General features: G+C 36.7%; 2 long non-coding RNA genes across 3 annotated transcripts; both read left to right on the forward strand.

Moving 5' to 3' along the window:
- Positions 1-2,018: 2,018 nt before the first annotated feature.
- On the forward strand, positions 2,019-3,873 carry LOC116407907. 2 transcript variants are annotated; one of them, XR_004220595.1, is made up of 4 exons: positions 2,019-2,439; positions 2,534-2,581; positions 3,039-3,074; positions 3,840-3,873. It is a non-coding gene; the product is annotated as an uncharacterized LOC116407907 (long non-coding RNA). The 2 variants fall into 2 exon arrangements; XR_004220594.1 differs by having other exon boundaries at positions 2,019-2,581.
- A 275-nt stretch (positions 3,874-4,148) lies between these two features.
- On the forward strand, positions 4,149-4,432 carry LOC116407908. The gene is made up of 2 exons (XR_004220596.1): positions 4,149-4,276; positions 4,365-4,432. It is a non-coding gene; the product is annotated as an uncharacterized LOC116407908 (long non-coding RNA).
- The last annotated feature ends 6,096 nt before the right edge of the window (positions 4,433-10,528 follow it).

The raw sequence follows: 10,528 nt of genomic DNA on the forward strand, positions 1-10,528 counted from the left end.
GCACAGATATACCTGACTCCTTAGGGTAAAAGTATTTGTCCATGATAATTTATCCTATGTTTGCTAGGAACAATTCCCCACCCCCTCTGATACCTTGTACTGTTGTGAAGTGACAGATCTGTGCTCCAGCCACTTTGGAAACAGGGAATCCAGAATCCATCACTTCACAATGGAACAAGGTGAGGTAGGGGATTGAAGGATTCTGTGAGCCTAAGGAGGGTTGGCAAATGGTTCCTACGGATCAGAAATAGACAGACTACTGTGGTTTTCTTTTAAACTCCAGAGCCAGGTAAATATGTGTAAAAAAAACCCACACATTTATTTTTGGCAGTTCGGATAGCATTTATGCACCTTTTCTAAATAAGCCCGACTGAATGTGCTCATGTAAAAAAAGAGTGTATTTATTTCCTTTTAAGTTATGTGGTTGGTACATCTTGTCTAAAACAGTTGAACAGATTTTCTGCCCCCAAAAGCTGCATATTTTCACATTGAGTAGCAAAAATTCAAATTAAGCTCTTCAATTTACTTGGCCAATTCAGTATTCAGACAAGAAAGCTGTGATTGTGTACATCCCTTCCCATAATTCTTTCACTACATAAAACAATGTTCAAGTATAGAATCAACCTGTGCAAATGATCTCAGAATAAATGAAAGGTAATGGTGATGAAAGTAATGAAAGTCACACTGGCCAGTCTATAACCCAAGAAGTGTCAAAAAACTGTGGCTTCCCCCTAACACATCTGCCTGCTACACTTTGGGGCCTTTTTATCATACTGTGTAAAAAAATAAACCCCACACATCACTATGGACCACTGTGTAAAGAACGGTGCACTTATCAAGCTGTGCAATGATTTTCCGCGATCGAGGACCTCTGTGTGAAATCTGGTGTAAATAGAACGGAAGCAACAGTTTGAAAATACAATGGGGAGAATATGTAATTTATTCATCTCAATTTCTTCTGCTTTTTTTTCACCAGAACTTACTTGGTGCTTGAATTTTTCCCATTCACTTTAATGGATTATGCAAAGTCTGAAGTGGTTTAAAATAACATTGTCAAATCCGGCAGTCGGATGGTGTAAAACACACCTTGATAAATTTGTAATTTATTTTATACAACTTTTAACACCATTTTTCTGGAGCTAATTGGTTTACCTGTAAGATAAATAGGCCCATTATGTGTTCAAATAAAGAATTCTCATGTTATATCATCATATTGTGCCAAGGACTGGGCAATTTGTCTTTCAGACAGTTGGAGTGCAGTACTACCATTTGGTATGGTATGGGATAGCTGTACTAATCCTAAAGTGGCACAGTTTAGGTAGAGCTGAGGTAATGGCCTGTCATTGCAGCAGTTCTCTGTTATAGTATTTCTGTAAACATCTGGCCTCTCCCCTCAAACTTGCCTAACCCCCTGCTTTGCTTTTGACAGTTTATGTTGTGTCTGCTTTTGACAGTTTGACAGGGCTGCTGCACCTGGGCCAACGACAAACCTTCAGTGATTTAACTACTCTTCACAGAAACCCCTTATATGTAGGGATTGGACAGAGATTTTAAGCAATAGGCTCAGGGCTTTAGGTACCTGAGCCACACTTTTATTTTGGTGTGTAATTGTAAAAAATGTCACATTTGTTACCAGCTTTTAGTTAAAAGTATTAGTACTATAACTGAAAAGACAAAGGTGGATATCTGAAGTAGCCACAAGGACTATTATTACCAAGAAATTTAAGGGCAAAGACACATAGAGCTACTTGGTAGCAGCTATTTGTCACAGCCACTAAACACCAGGAAATAGCCCATTATAGACAATACTGAGAATTGCCTCTGCTAAAACAAACATAGAGACAGTTATCAGTAAGGGTTTAAGCAGGGAGTTGGTGTGACACTGTGACATCACAATGAACAGAACAGGGTTGAAGCAGGCAGTTGGTGAGGCATTGTGACATCACACTATATGCAAATGAGCTGAAGAGGAGTTAGGAGTCACCTGAAATCTTCAGTCATTTCCTATTGGTTTTCAACATGGAAACACATAGATTTCTACTATTTTTAATTTTTTTTATAATATTTTTAATACATTCAACTGCATATCCAACTACAGGTAAACAGTTGTTTTACAGAATATTTATCAATTTAGAACTAATTTGCAAGTGAATACGCAATATTAATGTTTCTGTGAACTACCAATCCCATTATCTGTATTAATACTTTATATTAACTGAATGTATGTAACTGAGTGCTAATTCCTACCATACAGTGAGATATTTTTTGAAAAAAACAAATACATATAAATCAATTGACTTAATTAAAATATTCATTTGCAAAAACTGGAAGCAGCTGTGGGATTTATGATTAAGGAATAATGAGTTGTTCCCTCTCTTGCAGAATCAACTCTAAATAATGATGAAGACGATGATGCTTATATAGATGAAGTTACTACTGGTGAGATATAAACTCATTTTTGCCCATTTCATCTATACTTATTTATGGTGAAGTTATAGAAGGATTTAATTCATCTTTTTTCTTTTCATTGCAGTAGAAAATTCATTTGCACAGATTGAAACAGATGAAGAGCGCACAAATAGTAAGATTTCTGCTTCTCTTGTCAATATAATCACTCTCATGGCCCTTGTAATCCTAATTGCTATTTCTATTAACTATATACTTATCAGCTCATATATTACGTTAGTAAATACATTACTATTTGTGAATAAGGTATCAAGGATTCTATATTTCAGTAAAGAAACAGATGAAATTGCACTAATTATGATTAGTGCAAATACATGAAATATGTTTCTAATAGCTTCTTTATTAAATCATAGCTAATTCTATTAACTAAATAGTAGGGCTATAAAATGTAAACAAACACAGTGGCCATACAGTATGAGAGGTACAAAGCGAGACGATGATGAGCTTTTCCTCTATATATTTCATCCTTTCAAGCAGACAAAAACTAGCAGACAAATAACACCCACAGATAGTTAATTAAAAGCTCCATACTCTATATATTTAATATTATATAAAACTATTTTTATTTTCAGAAAAAAGAAAAGAAAACATCACTCCTGTTGATGAAGGTAACATTTTATTATGGTCTACCTACTATGTCTACTATATCAAATATACATAGGCATATATGTTTCTTAAAACTCATTCATACATTTTATAATAGAGCTGCTGAAGAATGAATCAGTCTTTTGAAGAACTGACTGTTAATCCATTATATACTAGGCAGGGTTAATTCATATAGCAGCCCATTGTGAGCCAGTTTTCATTAGACCTCCATAATGCCATTAATCTATACTGGTATATAGATTAAAATGATGAATTTATCAAAGATTCTGAAAAACGGCATATATTGGTTTATAGTAAAATATTGGTGAACTCAACGGCAAACTGTAGGGTTGGGATATTGTAGTTTCACAACAGCTGGATGCATGAAAAATGGGTATTCACAATTTGCATAGTAAATTAACCTTTATTTGACCAGTGTTTTATTATTTTTTATCAATTTTCGAGTTTGAGTGAATTTGAGTTTGTTTTTCTAAATGGAATAAATGAGTTTACAATCTCAAAAAAACTCAACTTTGCAAATATGGCTTGACTTTGCCTGGGACAACTGCCATTTTCTAAAGAAACTCGCAAGCTTTTAGATTTTTATATTTACATTCAAGTTTTCAGGTTTTGCACTTAACTACCAGACATTCTCATTATTTAACCATAACTCGAATTCAAGTTTTTAAAGAAAAAATCTCGAATGCTGATAAATGTTCCCCTTAATGTCCATTCTGTAACGATGCTGATGCAGGCTTCAATTCTGAACTGATTGTATTTTTTTGCAGGAGACGATGAAGTGAAGTGCATTCCAGATGAACCAGGTAAGATTTAAATGAACTTTTTTATATGTTTCAAGCTTTCCCTTGCTGAGACTATTAGTAAATATGAACTTATTGTATGCGCCAAACTTTCCTTCTCTCCATTTTGAAAACATACATTAAATGTGTGCTGCCATACTGTTTGTTTATTAACCTCCCAATGGAAGATGCATGCTATTCTGTAGGATAAAATGCCTAATGTTTTTTTGTATCTGCTGAACCTCAAGCATACATTCTAATAATATTCTGTAATCTTCTATAGTTTCAGAGATTGATAAAGGGATTTTTGCTGCTGTAATGGAAGGCGCCAATAAGCAAATAATCCTCACTGGGGGATGCTTAATTGGCTTGTTAGCAGCTGGAGGGCTAATCTATTATATCGTAATAAGGCGATATTTCAAGAAGTAAGTATCACTTTCCCCTTTTCTTTTTTATGTTGTACCCCAATAAAACAAACCGTTTATCCTATTCTTTTCCTATTTCCTGTTACAGAGAACCTAAAACTACAAAAGATGGATTAAAGGAAGCAGAGGAAGGTGAAGCAAAATAGCTCACCAAAGGCAAAAAGAAGACAAACACAGTGAATCAGAATGAAGAAAATGAAGAATTGGAGGCCGAAAAGAAAAAACTGTGAAAAAGAAAAAAAAAAAAACATCCTATCCAGGATGTGGCATCCTTGCAGCAGGATCTTGACCAACTGGCAATCTGGGCGGCTAAGTGGCAGATGAGATTTAATGTGGTTAAATGTAAGGTCATGCACCTGGGATGTAAAAATATTCAAGCCACTTATACCCTTAATGGGACTGCACTAGGCAAATCCCTAATGGGGAAGGACCTTGGAGTCCTTGTAGATAATAAACTTGGCTGTAGCAAGCAATGCCAGGCAGCAGCTGCAAGGGCAAACAAGGTTTTGAGCTGTATTAAAAGGGGTATAGATTCACGGGAGGAGGGGGTTATTCTTCCCCTTTACAGAGCGCTGGTAAGGCCCCATCTAGAATATGCTGTTCAGTTTTGGTCTCCAGTGCTCAAACGGGACATGATTGAGTTAGAGAGGGTCCAGAGAAGGGCAACTAAGCTGGTAAAGAGTATGGAAAGTCTCAGTTATGAAGAAAGACTGGCCAAGTTGGGTCTGTTTACACTGGAGAAGAGGCGCTTAAGGGGTGACATGATAACTATGTATAAATATATAAGGGGATCATGTAATAACCTTTCTAATGTTTTATTTACCAGTAGGTCCTTCCAACGGACACGAGGGCACCCACTCCGTTTAGAAGAAGGGAGGTTCCATTTAAATATTCGGAAAGGATTTTTTACAGTGAGAGCTGTGAAGTTGTGGAATTCCCTCCCTGAATCAGTCGTGCTGGCTGATACATTATATAGCTTTAAGAAGGGGCTGGATGGATTCTTAGCAAGTGAGGGAATACAGGGTTATGGGAGATAGCTCTCAGTACAAGTGAGGGAATACAGGGTTATGGGAGATAGCTCTCAGTACAAGTGAGGGAATACAGGGGTATGGGAGATAGCTCTCAGTACAAGTGAAGGAATACAGGGTTATGGGAGATAGCTCTTAGTACTAGTTGATACAGGGACTGGTCCGATTGCCATCTTGGAGTCAGGAAGGAATTTTTTCCCCTCTGCGGCAAATTAGAGAGGCTTCAGATGGGGTTTTTTGCCTTCCTCTGGATCAACTAGTAGTTAGGCAGGTTATATATAGGCATTATGGTTGAACGTGATGGACATATGTCTTTTTTCAACCCAACTTACTATGTAACTATATATGTAACTGAAACAGAGGACAAAGTAGAGACACAAAAAAGCAAAAAAGTTTAGAAGAAAGTGAAAAAGAAAATGGTTAATATGATGATGAGGAAAAGACGAGGAAGAGACACAAAAGAGGGAAAAATTACAAAAGAAGAAAAACAACATATAATCTTTGTAAAGTGCTGCTAAATATGTCAGAACTTTATAATTATATGATAATAATAAATCTAATATTTATTCATATAATATTTATATTAAGTGAATTGTTATTTGTAATTTTATGATGAAATAAAACAAATCCAATGAAATAATTTACTTATGTTTCTGGTAGTGTTCCACATTACTAAAATATTTATAACAAACTATTATTGCTGCCCATTAGGATCCACTCTACACAATGATATTTACATGGTAGTGTAACGCTAGTTTGGCTATATTTAGACAAAACCCAGGCTAGTGATAGGTTTAGAGCATGGGTTACATGCGACTCTCTTGAGCAGGATAGGCCTTCGCTAGGTGGAAGAGACCATGTGGTCTCCAAGGGTGTAGTGAAACTGCAACTCACTGTAGCTATGTAGTGCAGATTTAGTAAAGATGGACGCCAGAAGCTTCTTGCAGTTGAACTATAGTACAGTTTACTGTCAAAGACAAGTAGCAATGCAGGGTTATACTCACAAATGCAGATATAGATGTTCAATGATAGTACAAACGCTGAGGACAACAAGAGAGGATACACACCGGTTTATCCCACCTCTTTTTGGGCAGGGTAAATGCACCTGCCAGCTTGGCACCCCTTTGTTAACAGTCTGGATAGATACCTCAGTCAGATGAGGTTGCCAAATAATCAGACCCACGTACGCATTACTGCTAGCTGTAGGCAATATGTGCCTTGTGGTCTGTGTGCTCGTCTGGTAGCAAACCCACACGTTTCACACCTAAAGCACTCACTGAAACCTAAATCTAACAACCCAGCAGTAACGCTTTCAGTACTCTCGTGATTGTTAACCAACTAAAGGCTATAACAGAGGAACACATAATGGTGAAAAAAAAGTTACCCTTTAAAATGGTCACAGTGGAAAGTGAAATAATTATCACCAGTGGAGTAAGATATCTATTATGGATGGACTTTGCAAAATACAAAGAGAATTTGCAATACCTCTATAATGCTTCCAGTGCGAGATGGAAGAACATAAGGCAAATGTAGCCATGTTTTATTTAACAACCAGCTAGGTTTGGTTGCCCTGGGATAAGTAAAGGAGGGCTAAAGGAAGGAGGCCGGTGCCAATATAGGCAAATGATTATGCTCTGAGAACTAGGATCAGGTACAAGAAAATACAGTGTCATGTGCCTTAGATTTGACTTTTGGGTGTTTAGCAAAGGTTATCTTAAATATCCCCAATGGCAGAGTATTTTCTGACATTAAACATACACTATGGGGCACATTTATCAAAATTGGCTTTCTTCTGACCTTGAAAGTCGTATAAATTCGAATTAAACTCGATCATTGCTGTATTTATAAAATGTCATGATAATGCTAATGATAATGGTATTGTAGGGCAATAATATTTATTAAAATGCAACTGTACAGACAATGAAAAACAGAACTATAAAGCAATGTAAATGTACAGAGTAAAATAAACTACAGAAAAAATCTAGAACCTTATGAGCTTTACAAAGGACTTTTGTATAAATCAGACAGAACAAGAGTAGGTTGCACTGAATCCAAGGTCAGTTTAGTACTTAGCACTGCTATTAGTATTAAGGTGTAAATTGCCATATCCCCTCATTTTCAGCCCAAGCAGAAGACCAAATGCTTCATTTACCGATGCAGGAATAATCCTCTGATGCTTCGCTGCTCAGTTTTATCGCATGGTGGGAAGCAAATGAGCAGATACACATCAGTAAAATAAGCTTTTGATCTCCTTAGTTTACAAATTCATGATATTAGCAATGTAAAAATGATTACTATAAAATCTGGAAAAAAACAGTCAATTTTTTAATACCCCTTTCACTTTTTGACAGGAGCTCATTCAGTTGGGATTATTTATAAAAGGGAAACACAGACTGATAGATTTTCTTTTTGCACAGATATACCTGACACTTTAGGATAAAAGTATTGTACTGTTGTGAAGTGACAGATCTGTGCTCCAGCCACTTTGGAAACAGGGAATCCAGAATCCATCACTTCACAATGGAACAAGGTGAGGTAGGGGATTGAAGGATTCTGTGAGCCTAAGGAGGGTTGGCAAATGGTTCCTACGGATCAGAAGTAGAAAGACTACTGTGGTTTTCTTTTAATATCTCATTTTTGGCAGTTAAATTATATGGTTAGTACATCTTGTCTAAAACAGTTGAATAGATGAGCATTTTCTGCCCCCATAAACTGCATTTTTTCACGTCAAGTAGCAAATATTCAAATTAAACTCTTCAATTTATTTGACAATATTTTTAATGGCTGATTCAGTATTCAGGCAACAAAGCAGTGATTGTGTACATCCCTTCCCATAATTCTTTGTTTAACTACATAAAACAATCTACAAGTAAAAAATCATCCTGTGTAAATTATCTCAAATTAAAAGTAATGAAAATCACACTGGCCAATCTATAACCCAAGAAAAACTGCAGAAAACTGTGGCAAAATAAGCCATTTTTGTGTCTGTTTAATCTCACAGAGATCAGTTTAAATTCCCAGACTAAAAGACTAAATCTGAGTTCTAATGCCCATTGCAGGTTCCATTACATGGCTTAATGTTCCATGAAAGAGCTTTGCTGGTGTGGTTAATAAGAGCTTCATGGCTCTAGCCAATGTGACTAATTGTAAGACAAGAACGGACATAGCAGCCCTTTATTCCCTACAAGAATGCAAAGGGCCTGGATCACGGCAGCAGTAAGTGAGCTTTATCCGAAGGCAGCCAACTACATGCAAATTAGGAAAAGCAGACAAAATCCAAGTAATTCATTTAAAATCAAAGTGGTCTTTCAATGCCTTATGCACACTGTCAATAGAACAAGTCTTGGCACCATAGGATGGTAATCGCACACAAAACAATGTACAAAAGCTGCTTGGAAAGTGCAAGCAATGAGTTCCCATTCAGATGATGCTGCAGCTTAGCTCATAAATCTCGCACACCAGCACATCCATCATGGGGTCTCCCCCAAAATAACAAAATCAGTTGCTAAGCCTGCTATATAGCCCCTTTAGTACAAAAGCGTCTTGTTTACGCTTCCATTTTAAAATGCTTTTTGTTCACCTTCCAATACACTTTTCAGATGATACACATGAACCTGTTGTAAGCATCATTTCAATTGGTCCTCATTATTTTGTATGGTTTTGAATTATGAGCCTATCCTTTCTAATTGTTTGGGGGGCCCTGACCCCAGCAATAAATAACAAATTGACTGTAATTGTTCTTTTTTTTTTTGTTATTGCTTCTCTCTCTCTACAGGCCCTCTACTATTCATCTTTCATTCTAACTTTTCACTGGTTGCAAGGATGAACCAAACTGCATTCCAGTGAGTGGCAGAATAACAAATGAATTTCCAATTATGGGGACCTGTTATCCAGAATACTCAGGACCAGGGGTTTTATGGATAGAGGATCTATCAGTAATTTAGGCCCCCATACCATACATCAGTTAAAAATCAAACATGAAATAAACCCAATATTTTTTTTTTGCCCCCAATAAGGATAATTTGGAATTGAGTACAATGTACTATTCTATTATTACAAAGAAAAAGGGAATATTTTTAAAAAATCCAAATTATTTGCTTATACCTTTTTTATATGTGGCCTTGTACAAAAAAGAACACACTGCCATATTTCCCTGTGATTTCATGCTAGCAAAAGCCTATATAGATTGAGTATTTCTTGTAATATAAATGTATAACTGAGTATTATTGTTCTCATTTTTATGAAACAAGTATGTAACTTTAAACTCGCTTAAAGGGATACTGTCATGATTTTTATGGTTTACTTTTTATTTCTAAATGACACTGTTTACATAGCAAATCTTGCTCCCTTCCCGTTGTTCTGCTGATCGGCTGCGGGGGGGTGATATTACTCCAACTTGCAGCGCAGCAGTAAAGTGTGACTGAAGTTTATCAGAGCACAGGTCACATGGCTGTGGCACCCTGGGAAATGAAGAATATGGCTAGCCCCATGTGAAATTTCAAAATTAAATATAAAAAAAATCTGTTTGTGTTTTTGAAAAACATAACAATGCCGGGTTCTGCTGGAGAAGCTCTATTAACGGATGGGTTTTTAAAAAAAACATGTTTTCCCATTGCAGTATTCCTTTAAGCAGTTGTAGATTCTGCTTCTACAGACAAACCTCAGTTTACTGAATTACCGACATCCAGTACTATATGCATAATTATGCCCCCTCAAGGTTCCCTGCAGAAATATGCTTACTGGAAGGGAATGCTTACGTGGTCACAGTCTAGCAAGTAAGGGGCAGTATAAGGAATATATCTGTACAGTCCCTACTATAGAGATGGCTAGCCATACCTCACTGAGGTCATACCATGCCCCCTGCTCTGTTAGGCCACTCCCTTTTCTGGCTTCTTATAATGAAACTGTTATCACAAAAGGAGAGCTTAAGGAAGCGGTAGAGAAGCTTATGGGCCAGCCAGCCTGAGAGACAGTTACATAGGGTTGAAAAAAGACCAGAGTCCATCAAGTTCAACCCATCCAAGTAAACCCAGCACACACAACCTATACTTACCAATCTATACACTCACATACATAAACTATATATACAACCAGTAATACTAACTGTAGATATTAGTATCACAATAGCCTTGGATATTCTGCTTGTTCAAAAACTTATCCAGGCCCCTCTTAAAGACTTAAAAAACTTAAACTGCAAGCTGAATCCAAAACACCTTCCTAGAGA

The sequence above is a fragment of the Xenopus tropicalis genome, chromosome 1, assembly GCF_000004195.4.
Source record: "Xenopus tropicalis strain Nigerian chromosome 1, UCB_Xtro_10.0, whole genome shotgun sequence".
Classification (NCBI taxonomy): Eukaryota; Metazoa; Chordata; class Amphibia; order Anura; family Pipidae; genus Xenopus; species Xenopus tropicalis.